This window comes from Nicotiana tabacum, chromosome 11 (assembly GCF_000715075.1).
Source record: "Nicotiana tabacum cultivar K326 chromosome 11, ASM71507v2, whole genome shotgun sequence".
Taxonomy (NCBI): Eukaryota; Viridiplantae; Streptophyta; class Magnoliopsida; order Solanales; family Solanaceae; genus Nicotiana; species Nicotiana tabacum.
The window spans coordinates 16,524,153-16,534,621 of NC_134090.1; the positions used below are offsets into that span (position 1 = coordinate 16,524,153).

The window sequence follows — 10,469 nt, forward strand, 5'->3', positions numbered from 1 at the left end:
AAAAAAATTATAGAAGTTGTGCTTGAGAACATGACAGAATCACTCTTAGTATCAGATGTTCACAACAACCATAATCTATAATGGCTCTACAAGAAAGCAAGTTAGAAGAAGTACCTGCCTCATAAGAAATCAGTACGAAGCTCCCATCAGATTGTGTATGTAGCAGAGGTGCGAGTATTATAATAGAGCTTCAAGTTATGGACGTGAATTACACCTAGGTGGAAGGGAGGTCAGGAAAGAGATAGAAGATACAATGCAAAATTTTAAGGTAAGTAAGATAAAGGTGAACAACGTACGAGATACTCAAAGGCAAAAGATCATGAATAGTCCATACTTCGGATAGAAGGCTATAAGCACGGGGATCCAATAATTAGGAGTGATAGCGGCATCGTACATGTTTTCCAGCCTATGGTTTCTAAGTACTGAGAGATCTAGTTAAGAGAATAGAGAAAAGTTGGAGACGATGTGATGTCTCGCTTGACGTTCCAGAATAACATAAGGAAATCTATAGTGCAAGCAAGTTGAAAGAAAGTTTATAAATGAATATGTATAGGTCGCAAGCTAATGGTAGATCGACAAAATTTTAAGGAAACATAGGTAAGGATGAGGAAAGGCAAGTGAAAAAGTGACGAGAATGGATAAGTCTTTAGGATTAAGCCCATGAAAACAAGAATAGCAGAGTGTTTCTCTATGTTATACAAAGCTCACTATAGCCTTAATGAACTCAAAGGAGTCTAAGATTAATAGCATTTAGAAGGAATGAAATGCTGCCCTGCTAGTAAAATGAGGGTGTAATTGTGATAAATAAAGGATGACGGTTGGGCCTTCGATTGAGTAATGATTTTAAGAGGATTTCATGAATTGTACAACATTAAAATACCTACGTAAGTTGAGTCATATTGGAATGCTATAAAATACGGTCATAGAAATATAATATCACCCCTAGGTGGATCAATCTAATTACTCCAGATGTCCCTGTTGAGACGTGAGCCCTAGCGGCGGTGTTACATAAGAGATCAAGTCATCAGTGGTAGATGATAGATCAACATTAAGGTGAATCAACACTGGATGGACAAAAGTCACAAAGTATGAGGTGAGATTAGGCCATCATTCTTAAGATGAACAAGTAATAAGGAGGCATTAAGGGATTTAGATTTATACATATGGGATAAGTAACGAAAGTAAGCTGGAGTCTGGTAGCAGACCTTAGTAACAATGAATCGAAGTAATAATTATGGTATAATAAGACCTACATAGATGTAGTGAAGCTAATGATGCCCAGATGGACAGATTGACATAATTTTGCATATGTTCATAATGTGAAGCCTAGAGATTGGCTAAGAGCTGGAGGAAAAAGAAGAAAAGAAGTTAGGCGCACATACAAAGTTAGATTCGTAAAGAATACATGATAGAAGGTAGCAACAGTTACAAGATTAGAAGGATTCCGACTACAAGTCGTGGTGTAAGAAAGAGGCTTAAAAAGGGGAATGCCCTAGCCTTTGGGATTCATTCACAGAACAATCGCCTAGATGGAAAGACGAGTACTAAAGTATTCGCAAGACCTATGGGTTATGAAAATGAAAAGAGCATCAGTCAACATTCGAGGACGAATGTTCCAAAGAGGGGGAATGATGTTACACCCCATGTTTTCGTACGTGAAAGTACGCCACAAGTAAATTGACGTAAGTTCGAGAATGAGATTTATTTTGGATTTATAAATATTATGCTACCTCAAACAAGTAATGAGTAAATTCGTGAAGATGAGAGGGTAAGCAAATCGAAAAAAAAAAGTGAATTTCATCAAAATTTGACATTTTGGGAATAAAAAACGGCCTGAGCTAAAATACCCGATATTTATGGACTAGTACCAAACAAGGTATCACAAGACCATGATAGTAAGGTATATAAAGTATATTAAAAGTGATTATCATTTTATGTAATTTGAGATAATTCTTAATTATGCGGGTAATTGATTAATTATCGGATAGTAGGATCTTACCTAATTAACTCATTATTTGATAAGATTAATAAATCTTTAACGTGGCAGGCCCCCCTTTCCAAAACAATTACGTGTGACCAACATGTAACATCCATGCCAAATGTAACAATCTTTCAATATGGTGGCAAGAGAGGTGGACCCTACTTTCCACTTATTCATATCTTTGGATGGATTTTACCAACACAATTATAAGCATATGTATAGGAACATGATCTGCTCCATGTAAAAACAAAAAAAGACGTAGTAATTGGACTACATTTCCAGATGCTTATCTTGCTTCTGTGTAGTTAAGTATACTAAAATGATCCATTTTTCTACTGATGGAGAAAAACAAGATAGAGGTTGAATGATTATGTGGGTGTCTCTAAATACTATTACTCTTAACAAACTTTGAAACATGCATCACCGTACTAGCTCCCAATTACGTTGATAGATCCTTACATGCTAGACATCAATCAGTGCGACGACTTTATGCTTCAGAAGCTCGCAAAACAGGACGTCGTCAGGCTTGATACAAAATCTATATTAGTTATTGGAGTATTCTTGGTTGTTATTATGAAGTATGAGTCCAGTTTCTTTAAGTAGTCTTTGGAGGGTTTGTTAAGAGAACCGACTCAGGTATGTTAAGTCTATCCCTTCTTTCTTTTGGCATGATCCATACGATATGAACGAAACGTGCAAATGCACAAATTCCATAAGTGACTCTACTCATAGAAGTAATAGAAATATCTATGTTCTTTATTTCCCATGTGTCATAATATTTTATCATCTGTTCATGGGTCTCAGAAAATTATGAAAGTTGAAAAGAGTTTACTTTATGATATTACTTAGAGGCAAAATGGTCTTATGACATTCCGAATAATTTTATTGACGTACTTTTTATGCACTGCATTCATGTGCACTGACCCATGACCAGATGGCGTTATATACGTGTATATATGTAAATATATGTATATGGGATATGAGAAAAGGTTACGGCGTTATATACGCATCACCACCTGATCAGCTGGTATATGATGATGATGTTGCCAACAGTGGCTGAAATATGATTCAAACGGCATTATATACGCATATATATGTATGTACTCAAATGGCGTTATATACACGTATACATGTAAATATATAAGAGGAGTTATATACGCGTATATATGTATGTATATATATGTATATGGGATATGGGAAAGGTTATGGCGTTATATACGCACCACCACCTGATCAGCTGGTATACGATGATGATTTTGCCCACAGTGGCCGATATGATATGATGGGATGCCCTCAGAGGCTGATGATGTTATGAAACATATACCTATGCACGACATGACATTCATACGCATATGCATGACGCTGAAAGTAATTTATGATTTACAAAGTTATTCAGACGTACGGGTTGAGTCATGTACTCCATATGTCTTCCATGTCTCCTATGTATTTATTTATGTGCCTTACATACTCGGTACATTATTCGTACTGTCGTCCCTTTTTCCCGGGGACACTGCGTTTCATGCCCGCAGGTCCTAATAGACAGGTCGAGAGCCTTCCAAGTAGGCTATCAGCTCAGCGGAAGATGTTGGTGTGCTCCATTTGCTTCGGAGCTGCGTATTTGGTTAGTATGATTTAGACGTCTATTGTTTGGTATGGCGGGACTCTGTTCCGACCTTTGTGACACTTATGTATACTTAGAGGCTTGTAGACATATGACGTGTACGTGGAAGATTGTACGGCCCTGTCGGCCTATGTTTGAGTTTATAAATGATTATGTTAGCCTATTAGGCCCATATGTCACATGTATATAACGATGTAATAATAAAGGTACATTACGTTGGTACTCAGTCAAGTAAGGTACTGGGTGCCCGTCGCGGCCCATCAGTTTGGGTCGTGACATTGCCTATGTCTCACATGCTACATTTTTGGACAAGTACACATGGGGAGCAATTGTGGAATCCAAGAAGTCTTGGAATTGCATATGTCCCCCATGCTCCATTTTATGGACAAGTACACACGGGGGACAATTGCGGAATCCAAGAAGTCTTGGAATTATCATGTCACCCATGCTACATTTTCAAAAATAAAAAAAAAAAGGAAAAAGAAAATTCAATTTTTTTTGTATGTTTCATCATTTTCAAGAAAAAGCAAAAGAATATATATGTTTCTCTAAATTAGTTATTTTTTTAATTCTCGCCTGTATCCAATCGGGCGAACTACGCCGGTTTGATTCTCACCGGATGTGAGATACGTAGGCAACCCTCATCGGGTCCAACCTCTCCTTTTGCTAAAAAAAAAACATGTCAAAATTTCAATTTTGTCATAAATAAGTCGGGTGATGTCCAACCTCTCCTTTTGCTAAAATAGCCAAAAATATGTCAAATTTTAATTTCATCATAAAGAAGTCGGGTGACGCTGTTTTGTCAAAACATAGCCGAATGTTCCCGAAAGGGACGCCGGAAGGCTGACTTTGCATAAACAGTCACCTTTGGGTCATTTTTTAGATTTGGTCCAGTTGACCTACACAGCCTTAAAAATCTTCGTCCCCGAGGCGCTGAAAGGCCGTGTTTGCAATACCGGGTCTTTTATTCTAATTTGAAAAAAAAAACAAGAAGAGAGTCATAAATAAGTTGGGTCACGTCGTTTTGTCAAATATAGCCAAATGTTCCCAAACGGGACGCCGGAAGGCTGATTTTGCATAAACAGCCACCTTTGGTTATGTTTTGATTTTTGACCCTCACAGCCTTAAAATCTTCGTCCCTGAGGCGTTGAAAGGCCGTGTTTGCAATACTGGGTCTTTTATTCTAATTTGAAGAAAAAAACAAGAAAAGAGTCATAAATAAGTTGGGTCACGCCGTTTTGTCAAAATAGCCGAATGTTCTCGAAAGGCACGCCGGAAGGCTGACTTTGCATAAACGACCATCTTTGGTCATTCTTTTGGGTTGTGACCAGTTATCCCGCACAACCTTAAAATCTTCGTCTCCGAAGTGCTGAAAGGTCGTATTTGCAAAACCAGGTCTTTTATTATTTGAAAAACAAGAAAATAGTCAGTGGTCAAGTGAATACCGTTTGGTTTTTAGTTAAAATAAGCCGGCCCGGCTTCGGTAATGTCTTAAACCACTCTTGCCGAGATAGCCTTAGAGTATCTTTCAGTTGTCGAAGGGCTATTTTTGTAAAAGAACGAACAAGTTTGTGAAAGGTCGTAAAATAATCCTTCGCGACCTTAAAATTCATGTGAAATTGAGAAGGGGCCACGTCTGAAAAACAACCATTTGGTTAAAATTGGCATATAGGGGAAGGAATCTGGGTGTTTGTTTTGAGTTTGTAATTTTTTTATTAGAGTATGCGGGTTATTTGATTTTCGAGACCGTTTGTTATCTTTTGTCAAAGTCTGTTAGTATTGTCAGTTTTAAAACTTTTGTAATCAAGTTTGTTTTATTATGAAAATTAAAAATTCAAAAAAAATGTTTTATTATTGTTTATCTTTTATTGGTCCGAACTACGCAAGGTCTAATTCATGCGGGGACATGATACGTAGGCAATCTACATAAGGTTCGACCACCGCTAAAAAAAAAGAGAGAGAGAGAAAAAGAAAAAGAAAAAAGAGGGAATGGAGGGTTTCCGAAACACTTGAAAAAGGCACAAATAAAACAAGTCGGGAGGATGTATGCGGTAGGAGCAAAAACATGTTAGAAATGGTTAACTGCCTAAGAACATTGCATCCCCCAACGTGCAATTGCAATATATGTTAAAACTCTAACGCTAACAAGTTTGTTGTTTGTCCAATTCCAAACATTTAGTTTGTTAGAGTGTATTGGCACTATACCATTATCAAACAAGATCAAAAGGGCCTATACCAGAAAGCATGACTGGCTCAGAAAATAGTGTTGAGGAGGAAAAGACGGAGATAAAAATGATGAAGGAGGAGGTAGACAGGTTGAGACAAGAGATAGCTGGGATGCACCTAGCTTGGGCTAAGGGACAAACATCACCAACCATTCCCCCTACTCCTACCCTCTTACCGGCTCGGACTCCGGAACACCCTCCCACTGGTCCATCAACAAGCTTCCCCATTGCCCAATACTACCAAGGGAAAACTTCCTATAATCCCCAAGCTCCACCACCCAAACAAAACCCTCCTCCGCCAATCGTCCCCGTCTTCGGGGCACCTCCACCAGCCACACTGCAAAGATCCTCCAGCGAGCCGTTGTTTCAGGCTCATGATAACCAGTATTATCCTCCTGAACCAACCTTTAAAGCACCCGAACCATACACTTACACCCCTCACCTCCAACTCCCGGCAGAAACAGAGAGGCCGACTAAGAATCCGAAGCAGGATGAAGTGCTTCGTAAAATGAAAATCCTGGAGCAATCTTTCCAGAGTATGCATGGATTGGGCAGCCAAGTTAGTGTGGCCTACAAAGATATGTGCCCTTTCCCTGATGTGCAATTGCCGGCAGGTTTTAAGATGCCCAAATTTGATCTATACGAGGGGCATGGTGATCCCATGACACATCTGCGAGGTTTCTGTAGTAAGATGAGAGGAGCAGGTGGAAAGGATGAGCTTCTGATAGCTTATTTCGGTCAAAGTTTAAGCGGGTCCGCACTCGAATGGTACACGAGGCAGGATCCTAGCAGGTGGTATACCTGGGACGATCTAGCACAAGCATTTGCGGGTCACTTCCAGTATAACCTTGAGATCATCCCGGACCGTCTCACACTGTTAAAACTTGAGAAAAAGCCTGGAGAGAGCTTCAGGGAATTCGGATTCCGTTGGAGGGAACAAGCAGCAAGAGTCGATCCACCAATGAGGGAAGGTGAAATGGTGGACTACTTCTTACAAACTTTGGAGCCAACTTACTTTGGTCACCTGGTGACATCAGTTGGTAAATCTTTCAACGAAGTAGTAAAAATGGGCGGTATGGTTGAAGAGGGACTCAAGTCCAACAAGATAATGAGTTATTCGGCAATCAAGGCCACAACTCAGGCTATCCAAAGCGGCACGGGAGGTGCGCTCGGAAAGAAGAGAGAGGAGGTCGCAACGGTCGAAGCAGGTACTTGGTCCAAATCCAGAGGTCCTTCCCCTCACTACCAGCCCAGACCCCATCACCCAAATTATCCACACACTCCATACAACCTTCCACAACCCTACTACCCACCATCAGAGCCACTCTTTTCCGCCCATCATGCCCAAACCTACCCCCGAGCTCCACATAATCCACCTCAATATTATCCTCCGAACAATGTCCGGTCACATGTCCAACCATCAGGTCACCCCCTATGGCGAGCGTCAGTACCACATAATGCATTCTTGCCTTCACAAAGTTTTCGAGCACCCAACGACCCTAGAAAACAGGGGCAAGGAGTGGAACAAAGGCAAATAAATAGTTTCACGCTGATCGGGGAGTCCTACACAAGCTTGTTTGAAAAGTTAAAGCATTCCGGCCTGATTGAGCCACTCCTAGGCTATACTCCAGACCCATATGCGAAAGGCTTTGATCCTAGGTTGTTTTGTTTGTTTTGTTATTCAAACCATTTCACCATTAGTCTAATGCAAAATCCGGTCTTTTATTATTTCCAGTCATCTTTTTGTTTAGTTCTTTTATCATTTTGTTCAGCGCCGATTCTAGTGACATGACATGCGCACACAGTTTGGGCCTAATCTTAAAAGGTAATCATAAAACCATTGAGAGGTGATCAGAACATTTAAAAGAAATAAGGACGGTTTGAGATTATTCGGAGCTCGAGTCATGTGGAACTGGAGCAAGTAAGACATAAAGAAAACCGTTAAAGGCAAGATTCACCAAATTGACATGAGGGTCGAGAGTGAGAGTGTTGCCCAACAGTGCTTTAGAGGTGACAAATGAAAAGGCAAATGTGTGAATATAATTGTCAAGTCCAGCACCCTCAGAAGAGGCTACAAATCTTTTGTGTTGTTTACACTTGACATGTTTTGAAGACTGGAATGACGAAGGCATTTTGTTCTGCTACCTAAACACTTTATCCTTCGTTACCCCTTTTGCGCCTTATTTATTTTCTTTCATACCCCTCGTTCGGAATCAGTAGCGAAGGTTAGAAACACAAACGTGGAGGGAAAAAAAAAGGAAAAGAAAGCAACAAAAACAAACCAAAAAAACAACAAAAGAGAAAAAATGAAGAAAAAAAAAAGAAAAAAAGTGATAACAAAAACAAAAGAAAGTCAGAAGAAAAAAAGGAATTGGGAACTACGTTTGACCTGATTCCTCAAAGAGGATACGTAAGCGCCTCACAGCTCGGTCATAGTGTAACAAAAAATTAAAAATCCCCAAGCAAGAAACTGGGGCAAGGGTTGTATTTATTGTAAACAAATATGGTTCCGAAGGTTGTAATTTTGAACCCCAATTTGATTTGTTTTTTAGCCTTTAAAACCCTTTCTTTCTAGCCTATCCAAAAACCCACATTACGATCCAAAGAAAGACCTTCTGATCAGTCTTCAAAAGATGCCAAGTCAGACAAATAAGAGTCTTACCGGTGAACATAACACTCTGATCCACAGCAGAAAGAACTCTAATCCCTAGCAAAAAGAGTCGTATCGGCAACACTCCAAATCCCCAGCTGGAAAGTGATACAAATGAGAGTCTTATCGGTGAAAATCTTCACGGGCACCATAAGACGATGAAAGCTGAGAGAAAAACCAAAATGAGAGAGACTTGATAGTGAAAACCCTTCAGGCACTACAAGTCGAATAAGATTGAGAATCAGATGGGGAATCGCCAAATGAGGATCTTGAAAGACGATTGACGGCGGAGGATAGGCCACATGTGCATGTCATGACCGTTAGAGTCGGTGTCTGCGTTTGATTGGTTTTTATTTATAGTTTCTTTTGTTAAGGAGTCATCTTTTTCCTTTGTCTTTTATTCTGTTCCTTTTTATCTTTCTCCTTTCATAGAAAATTCCCCAGTAGAGTCTGTTTGATCAGAACAAGTAAGAAATGACTTCAAAATATGCCCTCAGCTTTCCAATTATGCAAGATAAGATTTGACTAGTACATCCAAGTGGTATAGTCAGCAAGGAACAAGCACGGGGCCAGTGTCAAGAAAGATATCCCCAGCAAAAGGGAATTGACAAAAGGATTGACGAATGTCAAAAGGGATATCCTTGCCAAAATCAAAGGTTGTAAACCTCAAGGCCAAGGCCCGTGGACAAATCAAGGAGGGCAATGAGCATGATTTGGGAAATTCATACGAGACTAAAAGTCGGGAAAATGCCAGTTTCCGAGCTATACCACAAAAGAAGAGGGATATCCCCAGCAGAAAGGGATCATCCCCAGCAAATAATATCATCTCCAGCAAGTTTTTTGGAACGCAAAGCAGGGAAGGAGAAAGGGAAAAGCCATCCCAGTAGGAGTATCACAACCAACCACCGCGTTTTAAACTAACAAATTTTGTTTGATTTGAAACAGGTAAAGGAAATGGAATTGATGACGGAAATGCATGCCACAAGGGAGATTATCAAACTAGGGCAGAAAATTTTCCTTTCATTTAGAAAATTTTCTGGAAGTCAGGTACCCATTTGGGGAAGAATAAAGATAGCACCAGTCTCACGGGAAGTGGTCTTTGAACCAGTGTTACCCCCAGCATAATAAGTTTTAATGAAGGAAGTTGTTCCCCAGCGGACAAAACAAAAGGATGAAACTTGTGCTCGGAAAAAGCAAAAGGTCAGTGTCATTCCCAGCAGCCTTCTGAAGAGTGAAGCACTAGTTTTGAAGGAATCAAAATCCCCCAACAGTGTTATCCTCGACAGTGTTATCCCCAGCTGATAACCTTTTATCCCCCAACATGTAAGTAAATAATTTCCCAGTAGTGTTATCCCCAGCAGTTTCGAGGGAAGACAACACAAGTTTTTAAGGAAAGCAGTTCTGTAAGAAGGTAATTCATGAAGAAGGAAATGGTTCACGCATAGGAGACGCACTTCCTAAATTAAGATTTCATTAATAGAAGACGCACTTCCTAAGTTTATTTTTACCCCTAGGAGACGCACTTCCTAAGTTTAATTTCATGCATAGGAGACACACTTCCTAAATTAAGATTTCATGCATAGGAGACGCACTTCCTAAATTAAGTTTTCATTAATAGGAGATGCACTTCCTAGTTTAAAATCATTAAAATTTCAATCATAGGAGACACACTTTCCTAAGTTTATTTTTACCCCTAGGAGACGCACTTCCTAAGTTTAATTTCATGCATAGGAGATGCACTTCCTAAATTAAGATTTCATGCATAGGAGACACACTTCCTAAATTAAGTTTTCATTAATAGGAGAGGCACTTCCTAGTTTAAAATCATTAAAAAGTTTTACCCATAGGAGACACACTTCCTAAGTTTATTTTTACCCCTAGGAGACACAATTCCTAAGTTTAATTTCATGCATAGGAGACGCACTTCCTAAATTAAGATTTCATGCATAGGAGACGCACTTCCTAAATTAAGTTTTCATTAATGGGAGACGC

At 39.6% G+C, this 10,469-nt stretch overlaps 1 long non-coding RNA gene across 1 annotated transcript; it reads left to right on the plus strand.

Moving 5' to 3' along the window:
• Nucleotides 1-2,208: 2,208 nt before the first annotated feature.
• Nucleotides 2,209-3,825, plus strand: LOC142166498 (uncharacterized). The gene is made up of 2 exons (XR_012696904.1): nucleotides 2,209-2,617; nucleotides 3,511-3,825. It is a non-coding gene; the product is annotated as an uncharacterized LOC142166498 (long non-coding RNA).
• Nucleotides 3,826-10,469: the final 6,644 nt, after the last annotated feature.